The sequence below is a fragment of the Papio anubis genome, chromosome 9 (assembly GCF_008728515.1).
Source record: "Papio anubis isolate 15944 chromosome 9, Panubis1.0, whole genome shotgun sequence".
Taxonomy (NCBI): Eukaryota; Metazoa; Chordata; class Mammalia; order Primates; family Cercopithecidae; genus Papio; species Papio anubis.
This window is the reverse complement of record NC_044984.1, coordinates 41,662,975-41,685,673: the sequence shown is the minus strand read 5'-3', so window position 1 is coordinate 41,685,673 and position 22,699 is coordinate 41,662,975. Positions and strand designations below refer to the sequence as shown.

General features: G+C 34.0%; 1 protein-coding gene across 4 annotated transcripts in view; it reads left to right on the top strand.

Moving 5' to 3' along the window:
- The window catches only part of SLC38A4 (solute carrier family 38 member 4), a 67,042-nt gene that overhangs the window by 10,112 nt on the left and 34,231 nt on the right, over positions 1-22,699 (top strand). For 2 of the 4 annotated variants that reach the window (XM_021922243.2, XM_021922246.2), the window contains exon 1: positions 18,553-18,744. The exons of the other annotated variants lie outside the window; for them this stretch is intronic. The gene's annotated coding sequence lies outside the window, so the exon portion shown is untranslated. Of the gene's footprint in view, positions 1-18,552; positions 18,745-22,699 lie in introns of those variants that run through there. 4 annotated transcript variants of the gene reach the window in all.

The following is a 22,699-nucleotide window of genomic DNA, read 5'->3' as shown; positions in this document are numbered from 1 at the left end:
CGCCTATCAACTAGGAAGAGAGAATCTCCAGTTGCCCACTCGCTGAGATAGACACAAATAGGAGTTTTCCCTTCTTAGGTCTCATAAAAATATGTATGTTTGGCAGATTTTATTTTTGGTAAGAGATTCTAGCTTTATTCTATTCCTGTGACTGTATCTTAAATAATTACCCTTTGTTAAGTGATTGGAACCCTATGTATACATGTGTGTCAAAATAACACCCTCCCAAAGATGTCAAAAAAACTAATTAAGGGGTGTGGTGCATACATGCACATTTCGTATGCGTACATTTCATGATCTTACACGTAGAAGAATCCTAAAGACTCCACAATAAACTCTTGAATCTAGTAAGCAAATTCAGTAAAGTTGCAGGATACAAAATCAACATACAAAATCAGTTAGATTTCTATATGTTGACAATGAACTATTCTGAAAGGAAATTAACAAAACAATCACATTTATAGTAACATCAAAAATAATAAAATACTTAGGAATGAATGTAATTAAAGAGGTAAAAGTCCTGTATACTGAAAACTATAAAAGGTCAATGAAAGAAATTAAAGCAGCAAATAAATGGAAACACTTCTTGGGTTAATGGAATGGAAGACTTAACATTGTTAAAATGCCCATACTATCCACGGTGAGCAACAAATTCAATGCTGTCCTCATCAAAATCCCAATGGCATTTTTTTACAGAAATAGGAAAAATAATCGTAAACTTTATATGGAACCATGAAAGACTCAAAATAGCCAAAGTGATTTTATGAAAGAACAAAGCTGGAGCCATCATACTTCCTGACTTCAAAATACATTACAAAGCTATAGTAACTGAAACAATATGGTACCAAAAAACAAACAAAACAACAAAAGCAGTATGGTATTGGTATAAAGAGAGTGATAGATCAATAGAATGGCATAGAGAGCCTGGAATTAAGCCCACACATATATGGTCAACTGATCTTCAACAAGGGTCCCAAGAGCACACAATAGGGAAAAGAAGGCCTCTTCATCTTTATCTTACATCTTAAACAAACAACAAAAAACTAAAAATGGATTAAAAACTTGAATGTAAGACTGGAAACCATAAAACTCCTAGAAGAAAATATAGGGAAAAACTTTTTAACATTGGTCTTAGTAGTGATTTATTGGATATGACACCAAAAGCACAGGCAACAAAGCAAAAATAGACACACAATACTACATCAAACTAAAAGGCTTCTGCACAGCAAAGGAAATAATCAATAGGATGAAAAGGCAACCTATGGAATGGGAGAAAGTATTTGCAAACCATGTGTCTGATGAATTGAATATCCAAAATATATAAGGAACAGACCTGCATAACAAATAACATGATTTTAAAAAAGGATCAAAGGACTTGAATAGACATTTATTCAAAAAGACATACAAATGACCAACACGTATATGAAAAGATGCTCAACATCAGTAGTCATAAAGAAATGCAAATTAAAATCACAATGAAATATCACCACACACACATTAGTATGGCTATCATCAAAAACACAAAAGATAGCAAATGTTAGCAAGCATGTGGAGAAAAGGGAACTCTTGTACACTGTTGGTGTGGATATAAATTAGTACAGGCAATATGGAAAACAGTATGGAGTTTCCTAAAAAAATTAAAAATAGAACCAACAATATGATCCAACAATCCCACTTTATGGGTATATATCCAAAATAATTGAAATCAAAATCTCAGAGCGATACTTGCACTCCCATGTTCATTGCTGCGCTATTCACAATAGCCGAGTTATTGAAACAACCCAAATGTCCACTGACAGATGAATAGATAAAGAAAATGTGGTGTATCCATAAAATGAAATATTACTCAGCCTTGATAAAGAAGGAAATCCTGCTATTTGTGACAACATGGATGAACCTAGAGAACAATGTGCTAAGTGAAATAAGCCAGTCACAGAAGGACGAATCCTGCACGACTCCACTTAATATGAAGCAGCTAGAGTAGTCAAACTCAGAAGCAGAAAATAGACTAGTGGTTACCAGGGGCTGGAAGAAGTGGGGAATGCAGAGTTGCAGTTAAGTTGGCATAAAGTTTCAGTTATGCAAGATGGGTTAGTTCTAGAGATTGGCTGTATAGCATAATGCCTATCATTAGGCACTAAAGTGTTGTTAGTAGAGTAGATTTCATGTAAAGTGTTCTTACCACAAACAAAAGTAAACAAAAGGACACAAAGAAACTTTTGGAGGTGATGGATATATCTATTACATTGATCATGGTGACAGTTTCACAGGTGTATAGACATGTCCAAACTTATCATTGTATACATTAAGTATGTATGATTTGTCAGTCATACCTCAATAAAGCTGTTAAAACAACACATGAGGCCCACTTTAAAATCAAAATTTTATTGCACATAATTTAACTTTTCAATGTTTCAGAGTCATCACTATAAACTTCATCTATAATGGCATAACTCAAAAGTGCTAGTTAATTAATACTTCTGGTTGACTGAAGGAATTTATAGTGTCTTCTTTCTTCAACTTCTGGGGGAACTACCAAGAAAACTATGTTTGGTATTTCCAAACTAGGAAATTTACACGAATCTTTTCAATTGGGAAAGTTTTCAACATTCCCAAGTACAGAGAATAGTGTAATGAATCTCCAGCTTCACTTGGTTTCAACAATAATCAATACTTGTCTGTTGTAGTTTATCTATACTCATATCTTTTGTGCTCTGCTACCCCACCACAATCACTACTAAATTATTTCCAAGCCGATCTAAGTCATCATATAATCTGATCCATGAATGATCACTATGTATCTCAAGAAGATAAGTCTTTAAGAATAACTAAAATATCATCACATCTTAAATATAACCAACATTTATTTTCTTATTTTAATTTTTAATTGGTATTTAATAATTGGTACAGAGTGATATATTGATACATATATATAATGTGTAATGATCAAATCTGGGTAATTACCATATTCATCAAACCAACATTTTCTTAATATTATCAGTATTCATGCAGTGTTCATTTATTTCTCATATTCTTTCTCTCTCTCTCTCTCCCTCCCTCCCTCCCTCCACTTAGTTTGAATCAGAATCCAAACAGGGTTCCCACTCTCATTGGTTGTTAAGTCTTTTAAGTCTCTTTCAGTCCTTAGAGTCAATAACTTCTCGTGTCTTTTTTTCCACATCTTGCAATTTATTTGATGATGAAATCTAGTTATTTGTCCTACAGAATTACCCATATTCTGAATTGTGTTGATTTACATGACTTTTAAAATGTCATTCTCAGACTCCAAAATTCTGCCTTCTTCAGTCTAACCCACATAAAATTGATTCCCCTTTTTTTTAAATTGCAACTTGTCATTTCTTTTTCTGTTGCCCTGAGGATCCTCCAGGCTATATGTTGCCTAATTTTGATCAATTTCACTTTAATACCCATGATTTACCTAACATTTCTTCCTGAAAGAACTTAGCCTTTTTGGAGTGTCCTTTCAGCCAGGTTTCAAAATGTGTGCTCATCTACTCACCCAGAGGCACTTGCTCAGCTTTCTGTAAGACTGCAAGATATAACCAGTAAACACTAGGTGTTGTTTTGATTTTTAAAATTGTCTCACATGGCTACATTTTAAAAGTATTTTTTGATTACTGATATACATAGAAATATTTGTTACGCAATTATGTATCTGGGATTTACCTTAAAATAATGGGAGAGGGGGCACAGTGGTTTAGATGCAATGACTGGCCACAGTTGATATTGGATAATGCCAGCTGAGGGTTCCTTATATTATTCCGTCTACTTATGTTTAAATTTAAATTTTTTCCCATAATAAAGAAGTAAAAATGAGTTGTACTATATTACCAAAACTAAGTAATCAGACATTTCATTTTGGGGTCTAGATTATAATACTTTTGCCAAGGATCATGAAAAAATCATGTTTAAGGAACAATTTACTTGCTTTTCTCATTCTGCAAATCTGATCTAGCTAAAATAATCAGCATATAAATAACATTTAAATAAAACAGGGAACTGGTTTGGAATGAATGAAAATATGACTCATATAGAAGTGGTTCATAGGTTTTGTCTAAGCTGCTTCTCTTAAGACTCTAGTGTGACAGAGCTCATTGACATGCCCCAGTAACTTACCAGTAGTTTACAGAATACTCCCAGAAGAGGCGGAGCTTGCAGTGAGCAGAGATCCGGCCACTGCACTCCAGCCCGGGCTACAGAGCAAGACTCCGTCTCAAAAAAAAAAAAAAAAAAAAAAGAATACTCCCAGAAGACGAGAGACAGCAAGACACAAACCACTGGATTATCTCATAAGAAACAAATGCTAGCATGGATTATGAAGGTCACACTTACATGATCTCCCTACTACAATGACAGATGAACATGCAGGTCTTATTTTCCCAAGGCGAAAGTCAAAAGAAAACTTTTACAAAAGTCTGTCATCTTCTCACTTTAGTATTATTTCTCTCTATTATATTCAACTCTTGAAAAAATAAGAGAATTTAACACTTTATGCTTACACTATTCACCTATACTAGAAAATATTTTTAAAGAACATATAACCTTTGTTAATAATAATTTTCTATTACTTTATTAGTATATCTAAGTAATTTTACCAATAGGAATTAATTTTAACTGCAATCAGCTATGCAAAAATCATAGTATGAATTTGCTTCAATGTATCTTTTATGAAGTTGCATGAATTTAACATCATGTATGCAAATCCCAGTCAGTCTGATTGAGAATAAGAGAAAAAGAGTAAGGACCAGGGGCTCACTGATAGAAAGGGAATATAAATGGAAGCACAGTGAGAGGAGATCCTTTTGTCTAAAGACTTAGAAGACATAAGAGGCTCCTGGGGCTTCAGGTAAGGCCTTAGAACTGGGTTTTGGTTTGAGGGGAGGCAGCAACAATAAGTGCAAGAAGGGTTGGCAATTTGTGCCTTGCGATATCGTTTTCGTGCACCAGGTTAAAAACCTCTGCTTTGAGAGGCAGAGGAACAAGTTTGAGAAATATCTACTCATCTAGACCTAGTAGGTCAATTAGGTCAATTAAAGTTATCAGAAGTTTCTCCTTGTCAAGCATCTAAGTGAGTCCTGTTCCTGGATCAACGCTGGGGTTAGCAAGCAGGAGATAATTCCTCTAATCCATAAAATCAAAAAGGCATTGGATGTCTTGATAGAAAAAGGCCAAACATGTCCCCTGGTATGTGTTTATCTACAACAAAGTAGTATGAGTCTGCAGTTGTTGGAGCTCTTGTGCAGAACCACTCTAGAAACTTTTTTAGTGAGCAAAAGGTGAGAACTCAAAATTTAATTGTATTTATTATTGTCACTTAAAACTATGTAAAAATATCATTGGTTATTTTTTTTTAAACTTCTATTTGTGTGAAAATGTTTCACAGATATACACAAGCCTGGCCCCAACTGTGTAAACCATATCTTCCCTTTAAGCTATTAAGCTACTCAACCTGAAATTTTCCGGTCATGGACTTTTCAGGAATTTGATTCCCTCAACTGGGTAAGAGGTTGTTCTATGCCAAGATCTCCCAGTGCCTCTGGATTGTTGCTTTCTATATGGTTACTTTCTAAATTTTTGGATCAGAATTGAAATTAAAAGCCTATTTGGTGCCCCTTTGTAATTCTCTCAGTAAGACTAATATATATGCATATGTTTCTGAGTTTCTACCATTATAACTATTTTGTTTTGCAAAAAAAATTAGAAAACTGTTCAATAGTCCATGTGATTTCATTTTTATTACTCCTTTATTCTCCACTAGAATTAACTGAGAAAAAAATAAATGAGTGCACACCTTCTAAATAGGGAAGGTGGGGAAATAGTTAAGCGTGGTAGGCTTCAAATTCACTACAGGGTTTAGGCCTCCAAATATGCTGATTGAGGCCAAAAGAAGGCCTAATAAGCTGCCCATATTTTTATATCTATAAAAATTGAAGTAACATTTTACACATATAGTTTAGAAATAGGTATAGAATGTTTTTTGTTTGTCTGTTTTTTAAAGTTTTTTGAGGTTCACTTTTCACAAATTATACTTCAGACATACAGAAAGTGTCAGGCAAAATAAAATAAAGACATTGTATTTATGTATTATGCTTTGTCCAAAGTGACAGTCATGACCCCAAATTCTTACATGTATGGTTTCGTGTTTTTTTCGCCCGAGTCAATATTATGCATCTAAATATCACCCTTTAAGAATCCTTTTGTAAAATAATAGTAATAAGTAACTTAGACATTTTCTAAGTAAAAGGTTTAGAAGTATTCTATGGTCTCATATTAAAATATTGCTGCTATACATATTTCTATTTTGCAGAATATCTCATTGGTACCTATCACTAACAGATTTTTGTATGTTTCTTTAAAAGAAAAAGTTCTCCTTTTCTTAGAAACACATATATGCTTTGTGTTGCAGACGTTGCTATGGCAAATCCATATATTTTATTAAATGTCAGACCACAGTTAACAGATGTTGCAGCAGTGCTGGAGGAATTAAGACCATGTCAGCCTTTCTCTTTAAATATATATTTTTTCAGGGCCTCCTATGTGTGAAATGTTAACTCCTTAACAAGTTAACACAAGACAAGGAATGCTAATGCCCAAGTGGCTGGATATTTTAAGGAACCCACTAAAGGAAGCCATCTCTCCTGGGTACCTATTAATATTATTAATAACAAAAATTGCGAACCATTCCTGAAATGTTTGCCTGGAGGCCTATGAATTACATTTGTCATCTGATTTTCAGTCAAGAAATAGAGAATTAAATTTTTGAATTGAAGTTTAGTTATTTAATATTGATTATTATGTTGAATTCAAAATAATCTACTGCTTATAGATTATTTTATGAATAGATTCCCATAAACATATTGTGTGCCTAGGCTATTTTATGGAGCCCACTGATTTAAAAACATACAGCCAACAACAACAGCAACTAATATGTATTTAGCTCTTACTCTATCCCAGGCCATGTTCTAAGGTTGTAAATTATCTCATTGAAGAAAAGTAAATAAAGAAGACACGTGCCTTCTTTACTAAGCTACTGCTCTGTGCAAAAATAAAAAAGGAAGAAAGGGAGGGATGGAAGAGAGGAAGAGAGGGAGGAGTTGAATAACAAGCAGAAAATGGTCTTAATTTACCAATCTACTCAAGAAATAAAAGGAAGGCCATCTCAATATGATTCATATTCTCTCTCTCTCTCTATATATATATATGTGTGTGTGTGTGTGTGTGTGTGTGTGTGTGTGTGTTTGTGTGTGTATCAGCCATTTTTAATCCTTGAAAAGTCATTTTGACCAAAAATCTGGTTAATACAGTATACTATCTCATATAGATCTTCTATTCAATTATTCTCAAATAATTTTAGCAGCCATAACATAGAATAACTGTGATTACATGAGATAATGCAAAGCTTTGGAAGAAAATTGTTTCTTAAGCGTTTTAGGTGAAAACTCACGTGCCACAAAGCCATGGTACATGATCTATTTCTGCACACTGAAATGAATAAAACTCCTCATTTCTAAATATCAACGAATGAGTGAAACTGGACCCAATAAAGTATTTGACACCACAACCTTTTAGTCTTCAACTCAAATTCTAAGCAATCTTAGCCAGATTAACCTCAAATTAATGAGAAGTAGCGTGTATGCATGCTTGCAAGACTGCCTTGAATTTAAGAGATGTAAAGATGGGAGATTCCCATGTATCTTGTTCCAAGACAAGTATGTGGTCTTGTTTGATCAAGAAACTGCCTCAAAGAGAGCCAGTCATCCATTTGTGCTGCCGGTTAATCCACACACGGATTCATAATGATTAAAAGTGTCTTATATTTGGTTCTACTGAATGTGATTAGACCAAAACTGTGTGGCTAGCTGTTTTGGCAATTAGTACTAAAATGCTCAGCAACAGCAAATGGTACAGTGTAAGTGAAATGTAGGTCATTTACTTTGGCATTTGGAAAGTGTGTCATGGTACATCTTTGGTCTTCATATTTTATCAGTCTTACAAAAAAGATTAACCCAAAGCAAAGCCAGCCAACCCCCTAAAATCTGCTAGTACACTTGCATGTTTAAACACTGGCTCTGATGACAGGTTCAGGGGTAAATATGTACCATGGGGCTGTTCAGCTTCACAGGTTGGTTAATATTAAACAAACACATATTGCAAACTGTGCCTTGTTACGAGGTTGTTTTCTGAGATTCCAGGGGTCAGAGTCAAAACCTCACATTTTTCACCTTTTCCACAGTGCTAATCAATAGTATAATAAGTGAAATAATAGTCTAATACACAGTAACAATACACTTTCAAAGGGAAAAGTGTTGAAGCTAATTTAATTCTATAATCAATCTTGCTAATGTCGTTTCACTTTTGTAAACAAAGAACAATAGAAATACCTTGTATGTTTATAATGCTATATGTCCAATACCTCATTTAACCCTCACAGTAACCTTGTCTAAGTTTCCATTAGACCCAGTATTAAAGAGAAAACTGAGTTCCAGAATATTTGCATGACTTTACTGATTCAAAAAAGACTTATTAAGTAGATATCATATTAGGTATTGAAGATGGAGACAATTCTTTAAATATGCATATATAACAAATACTCACAAATGTTCACTGTGTGCCAGATGCTCTTCTCAATGCTCTACAAATATTAACTTACTTAATCCTCATAACAGCAGTGTGAGGTAGGCACTATTATTATTTCCTTCTTGTAGATGAGGAAACTGAGGCGCAGAAATGGCAAATAACTTGCCCAAAGTCAGACAGGATAAAAGACAGAAGTCAGATTTAAGTCTAGGCAGTGGGGCTCCAGAATCTGTACTATTTAACTCTGTGCTGTGCTGAATAAGACACAGTGTCTGTGTTTGAAGACTTCAGAGTCAAGAAGGGCAGACATGTAAACAAACGTTTTACAGTGCAGCACTTAAGCTCAACAGTGAGGCTTGCAAGAGGCACAAGCAACACAAAGGAGGAAGGGGTTAACTTGACTTATCTAAAGTCTCCCAGCTCCTAGGCGGCAGAGTGGCGATTGGATCCGAGTCCTTGAGTTTGAACTCCAGAGTCAATGTGTTCTCCATTTCACTGGGCAGATCATATTTGAGAAAAAGAGTTTGGAATTACAGTGAGAAAACAATAATGAACTAAGAGGAACATAGCATCTGAACACAGGATGAAAGCTGAGCTCATCTGAACAGAAAATAAAGGACTGCGCTTTGTAACAAATATAAATACAGACACAGATATAGGTATGCAGATGTCTTTGTTTATATAAGATATAATTAATAAATTAATATGCATATGTATATGTCAACAGAACTCTTGTGAATATCAGCTCAGCTGTAAAGCGCCCGGGTTATCTTAAGGCTTATGGTCTGTCAGAATAAAATGGGGCCAATGTGAGGAGGCAGAAGGAAAGCCAAAAGACATGGAGACACTGATGTCAACCATTCTGGGTGCATAATAGATATTCAAAGATTACTCACTGACGGAATAATTGGTTAATTGACTAATTGATTAAAAACGGGAAAGGGAATTTAAAAAAATACTAAAGACAGCTCATTCCAATTCACATTTGGTGAAAATTTTGCAAGGGGAATTAGTGAAATTGAAACATTCAGAACTGAGATTTCATATCAACATGTCAGAATTTTATGTCCAATATTTCTTTGGGATGACCACTTTGATATTTCTCTGACCTCTTTTTAAGTGTAGTTACTACTTACTGACATTGCTAAGGTTTTTAATCCAAACAATGGCAAAAAAGAGTTCCACAGGGAGAAAGAAATTTGGCTAGTTTGAACTCCAGTCATGTTTATAGTTTACTTTAGGTTTGTAAAATTCCTTGTTTTAATTTACTAAAATAAAAAAAAAAGTGTACATTTTATCTGCTGCCACCAATAGTTCTGTTGTCACCCTAGGAACTATGTACTATTTTATAAATGAGAAAAAGCTCATAGAGTTTACCAAGTTGTTGATAGTACAGCTAGTAATTAATGGAGTCAGAATTAGAACCCAGATCTTCTGAATCAAAGTCCAGCACTGAGTGTTAGCGTAACAGAAGAGAACATTGTTCAGAACAAGAGAAGACTTTCAATCGGGTGTCAGAAGACTTCTCATGTAGATAAAAAGGGATAAACAGAAAGTTTCAAGACAAAAACAGTGAAGCTCCTCTCAGGATTCCTCAGAAAAGCTAATGCTGAAAGTCTTAAGTAAACATCAAATGAAATGCCATCAGCCTTTAATTTAAAGAGAAAGAAAAGATGCAAGCAAAACTATTTAAGTCAGTAAGATTGTCTTATTCACATGTAAAAATCAGACTACCCATCCAAATAAGCACGAATCAATCTTTCAATGGTTACTTATAACACTATACAAGACCCTATTAAGAAATAATTAAGGAATATAAATGCTTGGAAATTAAGATATTAATCTTACTGGAAAATTGCTCATATATAATTAACAAGTATTGATCTTCACCTAAGTAGATTTTAAAATAATTAAGACAAATTGAAATATGTGGAATTTTAGAGTCTAACTTAAAAAAATCAACTTCAAATATCTAGGAAGGAAGAGTCAGGATTTCTATAGTTAAAGATTCAACTTCTGTAAAACTTGCAATTAACTATTTTTTGACATAGTTTACCTCATTTGAAACAAAATACTTCATGAACCTAAGCTTTTCTGTTCTTAGCCTAATACAACAATCCTGATGGTCCAAACACAAAGCAGAAGCCCAGGTCCACATAAACTCTCTAGGGATGCAACGTAGGAAGGATTGCCTCATGCTACCCAGGTGGTTTTTACTGTTAGTAGTAACCTTTATTATCACAATTTCAACAAAACACATTTTCTTCAAATATCTGAAATCTCGAGCTCTATGTGGAACTGCTGAGCTGGACTTCTTTTATGAACTCATATGAATTAAACATAACAAAGAAAAGACATGGTATCCACAGCCCTCTGTGATCCATGCAGTGACCTTTCCAGTGGTGTTTTCCATTCTTTCAGAAACACCCAGCTGCCAGGAACTGCTTCTTGCCTCATTGCCTTTGCTTGTGCTATCTGCTCTGCCTGCAGTCTGCTCCCCATCGCATTTCTCCTGCCAACCTTCTATTTGTTCTTTCGGCTTTAGCCCAGCTGTCACTTCCTCCAGAAGCTTCTCTGCCCCTTGCAAGCTGAGTTGGGTACCACACTTCTCCTACCCCTCAGATGCCATGGACATTTTGTGCATCCTGTTACATATTATATGCCCATTTTTCTCAACAATATTTTGAGATCTATTTAGAATATCTCTTGCAGATGGGGAAAAAACAATCGATTTTTTTCCATTCTTTCAGAACAAACTGGAGATGTATAATTTTATCTAGATTCTAAATAGCTCATAAATGCCCATTCAGAATCAAAGACTTTTTAAGGGAGTTGATTGTTTGCTGGTTAAGTACCCCAAAATAGAGATTTAGCTAGTGGCTAATGCCCAAAATTTGATTAACAATTGTTGAAAAACCTAAAATAGGAACTCTTTGTTTTGTTACTTTTGTTTCTAATTCTGTTTATTCTTTTTTGATAATAAAAGTAATCCGTATTTTTTAAAGGTTAGCCGGCTAATATAGATGAAATAAACTAAACACTATCTACATTTCCACATTTTGGAAATAACCACGATTAACATTTTGATATACACGATTTCTCTTTGCATCTATTTTATATGTTGTGTACATAATTTTTATTTTATTTATTTATTTATTTTTTATTTATATTATACTTTAAGTTCTGGAGTACATGTGGAGAATGTGCAGTTTTGTTACATAGGTATACACATGCCATGGTGGTTTGCCACACCCATCAACCTGTCACTTACATTAGGTATTTCTCCTAATGTAATTATCCCTCCCCTAGTCCCCTACCCCTCGACGGGCCCCAGTGTGTGATGTTCTCCTCCCTATGTCCATGTATTCTCATTGTTCAACTCCCACTTATGAGTGAGAACAACATAATCTTCAAAACAACATAGGGACCTTATTATTATTAGATTTTTCTATCTCACCTTTTAAAACTTATTTTAACTATAATTTCCCTATGTCCTAATTTATTTGAACACAACATTTGTAATTACTGCTTAATATTGAAGTAAGGCAGCTCTCTCTAAAGCAACTAATGGGTCCTTGCATATAGCATGAATATTTACTGTTTCACAATTGGTTCTGAGGCTAAGAAGAAACTACTGCATTTTAATACATAGCAGAACTCTTCAACTGAATATTAGAATGTCTCTTGCTGCAACCTCATACATAAGTTTTAAAGAAAGATTTTGAATGCACAAATTGAATCAGTGCCTTTAATAAAGATTTGCATTCATTCAGTGTTTATATAGTACCTATTATACACAAGGCATAGTCTAATATTAATCAAGGTAAACAAGAAAAGAGATTACTTATAAACATACTTGATTACATCTAAACATACTTGATTCCATCCCAAACCTAAATATACCATCTGCCCAAAGTCTGCCCTCTGCTGCTGTCCCACCGAATGAAGTCAAAACGTTTACTTTTCTGAGTAGAAATTGCATTCTATTCTGAATTTACTTTTTCCTATATTCAAAGAAAGCCTGGTGCTACCAATTTTATACCCAGCCTTCCAGGAATTATAATTCCTAACTCAAGCAGCCATAAAGTACAAAACGCTCAGTTAATATTCCCATGCTGGGCACTGCAAACTCCTGTGGCAAAGAATGAGTGCATTAGGCAACAAGTGTCCCTGTGAAGGGCTCTGACTACACCATGGCCCTACCCTGGAAGTTGCTTGGAATCCAGCAGTAGAAATAAGCTTTGCAGGCAGAAGCATGCCCTCTTCTCTGCCGAGGAGTCCTGACTCGGAAATCCTCCCGAGTTCATTAAAAAGTGAATTAGGAAATGTCAATGACACTATTATTTATCTCTCTCTGCTCATATTCCTTTGAAAGACATTTTCTAGTAAACATGCATTTCTTATTTCAACATTCTGGATAGGATAGTAAAAAGGCCAGCCTGAACATATCTTTGGTTAGTAGGGATACTGATTCTTTGAAGCATACGTTCACATTATCACCATTTAGAAGGACCCCCTTGCTTTTAAAGTCTAGCCACACAGCATACTGGGTCACAGCTTAAATTACCGAAAGTCCAAATTCAAGCAAGATGATAACAGGTTCACAAAGTCCAATCACTAATGAAATTACAAAATCAAAATGCATCAAAATTGTTCTGGTAGGGACAGGCAGGAATGTGAAAGACAGCCATGGAAATTAATATGCTGTGATCTAAGAAGAATGTAATTTTTTTAAACTATCAATTGCTATGAACTAGAAAGAGAGTCAACCCAGCCCAGCACTGCTATAATATGTATTCTGTATGAAGAACTTACATTAACAAGGTGAGTCAGTTTTCAGGAAGTATTGTTATTATAATTATATATCTCTTAGCAGTTCTGTTTTCTCAAGCAGGCATTTTAAAGACTAGAAATTATTCTTTAAAGCAAGGCTCTAAAAGTTCTAATTTAACATTTAGAATTTCAGTACGTTATTTAAGTTGTAATCACTCATAAGTCTTATAGACCTTGTTACATTATATTTCTGCTTAGGTAGAAGTCTGAAATGAACTTGTGATACTTTTCCCTGTATCATTTCAGTGTGGGATCAATAAATGAAATGGACCAGAAGGATCTTTTTCAAAGGCGAAAGGCAGAGGCAAAATATAGACATCATGGGCTGTTGTCTAACCAGATTTTTTTAAATTTAATTTTCTTGTTTTGTCAGCCGAAACTAAAAGCAATTTTCTATTTAGGTCTGTGACAAAGTCAATAAATTTGTCAACCTGAACCAACCTTGTTTGCTAATTTTGCAACATAGTAGTTGACTATTCAAACATTTCCAAAATGCTCCATTATATAACTGTAAAGGTGGTTTAGGTTGGGTAGAAGAGAGTGGCATGCGATCAACTAAGCAATTTCCTCAAAACTCATGGGTCATTGCATTTCACTTGGTGAGGTTTCTGAGAATGGAAAATCAGAGCCTCTCCCAGGGGCCTGGGCTGAAAGCCCTTTAGGGCTTCATATTTGGGAGGGTCTCAACTCTAGATTTTTTGAAAGTATCATCAAATGAGCCTAATCCTATAGTCATTTGTATTGTATGTGTGTTGAGATGTTATTTTGTTAAGTAGAAATATTTAAAATGCACTACATTTTAGTAATCCCATTTTGGATTAAAACAATTTAAAGATATATATGCATGTTTGGTGTCTTAAAAAATAGAAGTGGCTCAAGCTTCCATGGAAATCTGAGAGGCTTTGCCAAGGTGAATTAGAAAATTATTAATCTTTACTTCTCTGTTTGCAATTAGTTTGATATGTGGCTTTTGGGGGATAACACTACATTATCTCTTCTTTTATTTCTAATTTTTTATTTTGTAAGTTGAGGTTAATAATTATAGAACCATGTAAAGAGATACCTATAGTATACCTACATTTTCATTACTCTACAAGTGATAAAAATAATATGGTAGCCCAGGTATAGAAGTGCTTGACTCCCCTTCATCATGGCAGAGAATTCTGCTATTTGAATAATTTAAGAAGATTTCTGTAACATTTTTCTATGGATTATCTCTATTTTTCTTTCTTTCTTTTCTTTTCTTTTCTTTTTTTTTTTGCAAATATCTATATTAAAAGAGAAATAAAATGAAGAATTTGAAGTGCCAAAACAATGGCATCAAAAAAGATCACAAATTCTCTTTAACGCTGTAAGTCTGAAAACCAAAAGGCAGATGGCAAATCTATATTAAAAAGAAGTAATCAAAATATTGCTTCTTTCTGCATTCCTGCTAATATTTTCCACTTTTTAGGAAAGACCTGGGAGGTCAGATAGACATTTACCTACGATGTGATAAAAAAATCAATTAGATTTTGAGTTTATGAATCTATGATGAAAGGTAACTTGTTGGAGAATAAGGCATCATAAATACAATGTCGTATAGAAAAGTTAACAAGAAATGGAAGCAAGAAAAAAAGGGAGATGACCTAAAGGGAAACTGAAGTGAGAGCAAAGAAAAGCAATGAATACAGAAACAAAGGCATTACAAAAGTATTAAAAAATAGGTAATTTGGTTCTTAGTCATTACTGTTTCTAAACGTCTTCTTCCAATTTGGCTACAACCAAATTCTATTTTCAAATATTATTTTGTCCTATGACTAAATTAGAAATTTGTGTATAGTCATGATGAGAACAACAGGTTATCTCTCCCAATGTCATTGCGAAATACCCTGATGGTCTAAGAGATTTTTTTTTTATTTATTTGTTGACTAATTTTAACTTGATCCTGCTGTAACTTTCTCTTTAAGGACACCTTTGGAGTTAGAAATTTTAAACCATATAATCAACGATTTTAAATAAGTATAAGAAAATTTCTTATTCAATGTACAGGTATAATCTGAATCACCGTATTTTGAGCCAACAGTCTTGTATTTTCAATAGATAACATTACATTGGGATGTACATTCTAAGACCTTCTTTGTACTATTTGAAGATGATAGTCATAGATTGATGAAAGGGGTGTGGAAATGAATGAATTATCACCATACTCTCTTACTCTATGTAAGGAAAATGAAGATTTTTATTGCTTGTTCTTGTTTTTCTTAAAATGATCACTTAAAATTCATAGCATTGTGAGCTAGTGAACGTGATAAAAAAGAAATAGGAATACAAGAAAAAGATTCAAATTACCATTGGGTCCAATTTAAATTTTGTTCATTTGTCCACCTTTCCTTCTGCCATTATTCTCAGATAGGCAAACATCACCAAACCCAAACTATCAGCCAACCTTCCTACTGGCCTCCCTGTACCTACCTGCACCTCCACCCCCACTTCCACCCCCACCTCCACCCCATCATCTCTCCTACATTTTTACTGTGCTGATTTTCTTACTTTCTTCAGAAGCTTTCAAAAGATCTTCATCACTAAAAATCTGAGTTCCCTAGACTTAACACCTTTTGCAATCTGTACTATTCCATTCTGTTCTCCTATTTTGCTCCAGAAGGTCTCTACTGCAGCCAGAATGATTCTCACTGTTGCCAGAATATACTTCTGGTATTTTAATTTTTAGCTTTTAATTTTAATCCAACATGCTAATTTACTGTAACTGTTTAGTATACTTGAAGTTCAGAATTACAAGGATATTTTTCATCTAGGATGTCTTTCCTTTTCCTCTCCACCTACTAGGATCTCACATGGACTTTTAAGAGCTGGCTCAAGGTCTGCGGGCTCTCTGAAATCTTCAATGTCCTCAGCCCCTAGGGACTCTTTATTTCCTGGAGTCCTGGAGCACGCTGTGCAGTTCTGCTAACACTAATTAGGTTCTAGTCTGGGAAACCAAGTCTCCCTTTATGTGGATGTATCTTACCCCCAGCCCCTACCCCTATAGACACACAGACCAAATCTCATGTATCTATTCATGGTGGCACATATTTGAATTTCTTATGTGAAGGTCAGGTTAAAGTGTTTGTCATCTCATTCCCAGACTTGTTTCATTATTCACTACTTACGTATTTTTCATTTTATTCATTTTTAAGGTCTGCCCATATTCTGATGATTAGCTCTTTCTACCACGATACATGAACCAAGCCTGAGCCTAACTGAATCTGTTGCATGTGCCATGCATTAAAATTCAAATAGCACAAGTCTATTACCAAATGTGCATGAGATTACATTGTGGTATGATTTTAATAAATATTCAAAACATTAAATTATAATGCTTGAGTCTGTGTTGTGCTTATGAAAGAAAAGTTATTGTGAGTTTTGTTGAGAGCAGATCATATATTTCATTAATTTTGGCCACATCTGAAAATGTCAAATGATCTAGGGAAAAAAATAGTCAAACAATTAACCAGATACTTTATTATTTTAATTTATTAACTTTTGCCAAATTAGTTTTCATGTGTGTATATTTGATTTTTAAGTAAGTGTTAGAAAAGTTTTGTAATAAGAATTTTGCTATGTAGAGTAGGTTTAAAAGAAACATGATTAAACTCTTCAATAGAAGTCTCTAATGTATGCTTTTAATTTTTATCCAATGCTAATTTACTATAATTATTTACTATACTTGAAGATCAGAATTACAACAAAGCCAAAGCTTACAATTTTAGCAAGAGTAAAACTTTAAGGATCTATACATTTATCTCCACCCTATTTTATATGATATTATAATTTAATATCAAATTAACATATTGGAGTGCGTTAATTCTTGTTTGATTGACCCACTGTATCAAATGAAATTTTAACAGAATAGATTTGATTTTCTAACAATTATTGCAATTTTTTGCATGGTTAATCTTATATTTTTCTGATAACTTTGCAAACAGAAAGAAGTCTTAAATTGGAAGCATCACTATTAAATGATGGAAATAGAAATTTTAAAAGAATTTTTTTGAGATTTCTCTACCATTAAAATTGGTACATTTGTTATTATCACTGTTCCCCTAGACCATAATACTTCTCATCTAATAAAAGACAAAACTATGGGGTAACTCTAAAAAATAGACAATGAGCTAAGAGGCAAGTAAAAGTAAGTTTACCATACTAAGCAGTTAATAGACCAAACAGGCACATTTGGAAAGGAAAAAAAAAATAGTTAACTACACATTTTGTTTAATGTTTAATGTTTTGCATCGACTTAAGAATGTTTTACTCGAGGAGCAATGTTTAGTTTTCTTTTATAGAAATAGGAATTGACACATCTGCTGTAATCTAGCATTGCTTCTGATTGGTTATTAGATTGTTCATTCATGTCATAAATACTTAAAAGGCAAAGAACTCTCAATTCTTGATTGGTTTGTGATTTGTTTCTCTTGCCTCACTTTCAGAGTAGCGTCTAGTTGATACATCTTAATAGCAGAATAAATAAATGATTTGCCAACATATACAATATGGTAGAGTTAAAAACTCTACCTCTGTCTACCTCTGACATGTGGAGAGCCAAGTAGATTTTTTTTTAATGGAGAAAATAGCTATTTAAAAATTCTTTTAAAATGCCAAACAGCCTTTTGCCTACTCAGCACACTGCCTTTGGTGTAAGAGTGGTGGCTGATATTGGCTTGTGATTTCCAGCTTCATGGCATCTTGGGTACTGTTTGGAAGTGTTTGTGATTCTGTAAAATTTTTTCTGAAAAGGTCAACAACTCACAAGAAAATAACTCTTTCACTATGTAATCAATATTTTCTGGAGATTTTGATTATAATGTTTCATTAAACAATCTGACCTCATAACTATTGTTATTGTATTGTTTTACTTTGACTTCAACTCATAAGTCTTTTGAAAAAGGAATATTTCTGTATTCATCAGTCAACCAACCTAGTAGAATTTTAATAGAGAATGACACCAACCATGCTAAAACTTCCAGTGATTATTTTATTGTATAAAAGCCAAAATTCTAAAAGCAAATAGAAATTGGTGTAACTGATGTTTAATCCAAATGTACAACGGTAAACTGACTTAGCTTCTCTTTTTTTTTTTTCAAGAGCTGACGCAAGTTGGACAGAAGGAGGTGTTGGGGTGAGGTGGTGGTGTTGATTGGCTTGTCTCGTTCACTCCCACTGGTCTTTAAATCAATGTCTAGATCTCTAAAGGTTCATAGAAGTTAAAGCTGTTACACGGGTCTGCCATTCCAAACAAGTCAGGAAAGCCTGCACAGGACTGGATAAATAATTAAGGTACAGCTGTTTTTACGTGAATATTTGCAGTGCTAAAATAATGCTTACTTTCTTATTTTTATTGTGTTGATTGTTTATTCATTACAAATTAAAATGTTTGAAAATACTAACTTCTTTTTCTCATTTTAGAAATGATCAATTCAGTACAATGTCAAACACTGAAATTATTTACCCAGGTCCTGATTGCAGTTTTCTTTTGCAGATAATTTTAGGTTTAAGCATAAAATTAGGACAGTGAATAATAAGAAAGGGAAACATTGCAAATACAACCAGTAAAATGTGTTTAGTTATTTATATCTCCATGTTGATCATGGACTGTAATGAAGAATTGACACAATTTGTCTTAGGAAAAAATATGAAAGTTTGGAAGTACATTCACAATATTACTCTATTAAAGATTTTTGTTTATCTTGAAAACAAACAAAAAACTCACAAAATTTTTGACTAATCAAAGAAGGAACATCACTTTAGTGCAGCACATGTGAATGGCTAAGAGTTTGGGCTGCACCATTATCAAATGAAAAAGAAAAACTGTTGTGTCTTACCTTTTCTTCTTCATTTGACCATTTTAGTTAAGGAGTATTTTTAGAACAAAGTTACTAAAAGAAACTAGGGAATTGAATGGAATATAAGCCTAACTTTAGATTTTGAAGGAGTAGAGTCAGTTATCTAAAAGTAGAGGTGTTCTCCTCAAATTTATTAATCAGACAGAGGAGAATTCCCAGTGGATTTAAGTATCCCTATACCTTGAGTATCTTAGAGAGCATATGTGGATGGTTTTAGTTAAATGCCCAGGGTATAGTAAAACTAAGAGTGTTTTGTAACTCAGTGGAAGAATATTTGAATTGATGATATATATCACATTCATGAACACTGGGCTAAAAGTTTTAGTTTTGACAAAGTAAAGAAATTTAGGTGTGCTTTTAATAAAAGATTGCCATTTAGTTTATAATTCAAGATCCTCCAGTTCCGATTTATATTTAGATAGTGTTCTGGGATTTTCTTGAAAGTATTTACATTTATACTCCTAAGAAGTATGTAAGCAACATTTAAGATCTGAAAAATGTAGCTTTAATGACTCAACTTTTGAGTTTTCTTTAAACATGTTATACAGTGTGCTTTAAGGTTATTGGAGCTATTTTTTAGTTATGTGAATTAGTTTAAAGAAAGTGAAAATAATTATTCCAGAGAAAAAGTACCTCTGGGAGTGGTCCAGTTACTATTATAATGAATGGAACTTACTGCATCCAGAGTTCATGACAGATTAGGTATCATGCATTAAAATATGGAGCATAAAGAGTTCACTATGTTAATATCATGTATGCTACATATCCCTGTGCATTCTGGAAACTACTGTTTGGGAAAATATGAACTAAAATTTATGTGGCAATTTATGTTTAAGATGACTATATTTTCTTCTAAGATCAGAGCTAGAAAGTCTGTAAACAAAATCGCATATTCAAATCTTATGACCAGTCCTTTATACCTCATCAAATGGATGCTTTAATTCTTATATTAGCAAGCATGTAATCTTTCCAGCAATGGGAAAATACCCAGTAGTTGGTTATTTATCTTAACTTTTCTAGTTTTTCCTAGATATTACCTGTAAGCTATATCTGAGTGGGGGGGGGGGGGGAGGAAATGCTAAAATATTAGCACTAGCAATGGGAAATAGTCAAGTAAGTACAGTTCTTCTGTTATTGTCGGTTTCTTCTTTAAGAGCTACCTCAGACTGAATACTTTTATGGAAGCTAATTTCTGTGAGAACTCATGCTATAGACCAACAAACGCTCTCACTGACAAAATATGACAAGAATGGCATTGTTGGGGAAATTAAGAGAATTTAATATAAAGGTAATATTAGATTGTAGTGTGAAAGCTACATTCATTTATCTGTGGTACAGTGTGGATGTAGATTTAAATAAGTTCCTTGTATACAAGATGATTTGGCTTTTAGAAGTTGCATGACCCTTGCTCAACCAAAGGGTAAATGATAGGTGAGGCTATCTGCTACCTAAACCTAAATTTCAAAGTGAATTTGTCAGTACTGGGTAGGCATGAAAGATGAGACAGATAGCGATGCTGGGAAATCTGCTCTGGCAATATTAGCTCCCTTTTCACTTTCACTTATCAGGTAAAATAAATGTTTACAGTAACTAGGGAAGGTCAGAACTTTTGCTTCTCGACTCAAGGACTGTTTCGCTTTCCAGATTTGATATCTTTCTTTGAAGTTGAACCATATAGGTAAAATTTAAGAAATTTACTATTTTGACACTCTTACACCCTGAACTTCTTAGGCACTCATCCAAAGAACAAGACATTACAATGTTTAATAATTAGAATTTGGATATAAAGAATTAACTACTCAGAACACTTAGATATCTTTTAATAAATATGATAAAAATGAAATTATTCTAATATGATAATATTCTAAATACTTGGTTTCAAGTTTTGACTTTGTATTTTCATGAAGAGTGAATTGAATTAACAATGCAGTTGAGCACTGCTGTGCTGGAAAATCCAGTCTGTTTCTGCAAGACCTCTTTGTATCACAGAGAAACTTAACTTTAATGAGGAGAAGGGCTAGACTACAGAAAATTCTGTTGAACTCAATTTGACTTTTCTTTTAGAAGCGTTTTGAACATTCTCTGTGCAACAAAGCTATTCTTTCTCCTGGCAATCAGAGGAGAGCATTTTCATTTCATTTTGAAGCATTATCCTATAAAACTGTAATCAAAAAGCATACCTCTATCTATTAATATAACACAGATCATATAAAATTGCACTTATCTTAGTGGAATGTAACACTAGGCACTGTGTTAGATGCCAGGAATATGTAGAATCCACAACCCCAGCACCATTCCTATTCTCATGAAGTTTCCTGCCTAAGACAGTTAATTATCAAATAGGCAACTAAAAGAGTAAGTAGAAAGTGTGATAAATACTACGCAGGGGAGGAGAGCATATAGTGGCAGATGTAGTGTAATGTGGGGTCAGAGAAGGACACTCTGACCAATTGGCCTTTAAAGATTTTCAGGTTGGTTTAGTTAACATTAGGAGAGACCTGGCTAAGAATGTGGGGAATGGCAGTCCAAGCAGAGGGAACAGTGCCTTAAGAGGTCCTGCAGTGGCAATGGGGAGATGAAAGAAGCCCAGTATATTCAGGTGGGATTCAGTATGAGATGAAAGAGCTATGTCTGGGTTGAAGTATATAGAGCTTCCAGTGTATTAGGAAATTTGACTTTCGTCTAAAAGTGATGATAAAATCACAATAGGGCCTTCAGTAGGGCAGCCATTCGGAATAACATAGTGGTCATGGAGATAGAAGTGGATGAATTCTAAATAAATGTTGAAAGAAGGACTGATAGGACTTGGTGATACGTTGGACATGAGTAGCGGGTGAAGGATAGAGAATGGGACAGGCAGGTCTGCCCAGTGAGCGGTTGGGTGAATGAAGGTACCATGTTCTGAGATGGCAAACAGCAGAAGAATCTACGCCTATGAAAATTTTACGTTTCAATTACAGTATTTGCCAGCAATATTCTTTTCTATCCTACTCATGCAACAATTCTTTGATTAATTCAATACATATTTATTCCAAGAAAAAGGTAAAAATATTAATTATATTATGCTCTAAGAGTTTGCTCAAAATCTGTTTTAGTAGGCTGAGTTCTTCAGGTGCAAGGAGTCTGTTTTATTCATCCTCTGTGTCTTCCACAGTTTCTGATTAAATTTTAGCAATTATGATATAGTCTAAAGGCTTCAAGGTATATACTTTGTGCTGTAGACAGATGATTCAGAATATTTAGTTTCTCATAATGTGCTAATTCTTTTTGAATTGTGCATTTAACATTGTTCCCTTAAAATAGATCAGTAATATCATCTTCAAAGTTAAGATATAAGCTATGAAAACATGTCCCAACTTTTGTGAGAGCTCCCTTGGCCAAGGCAAAAA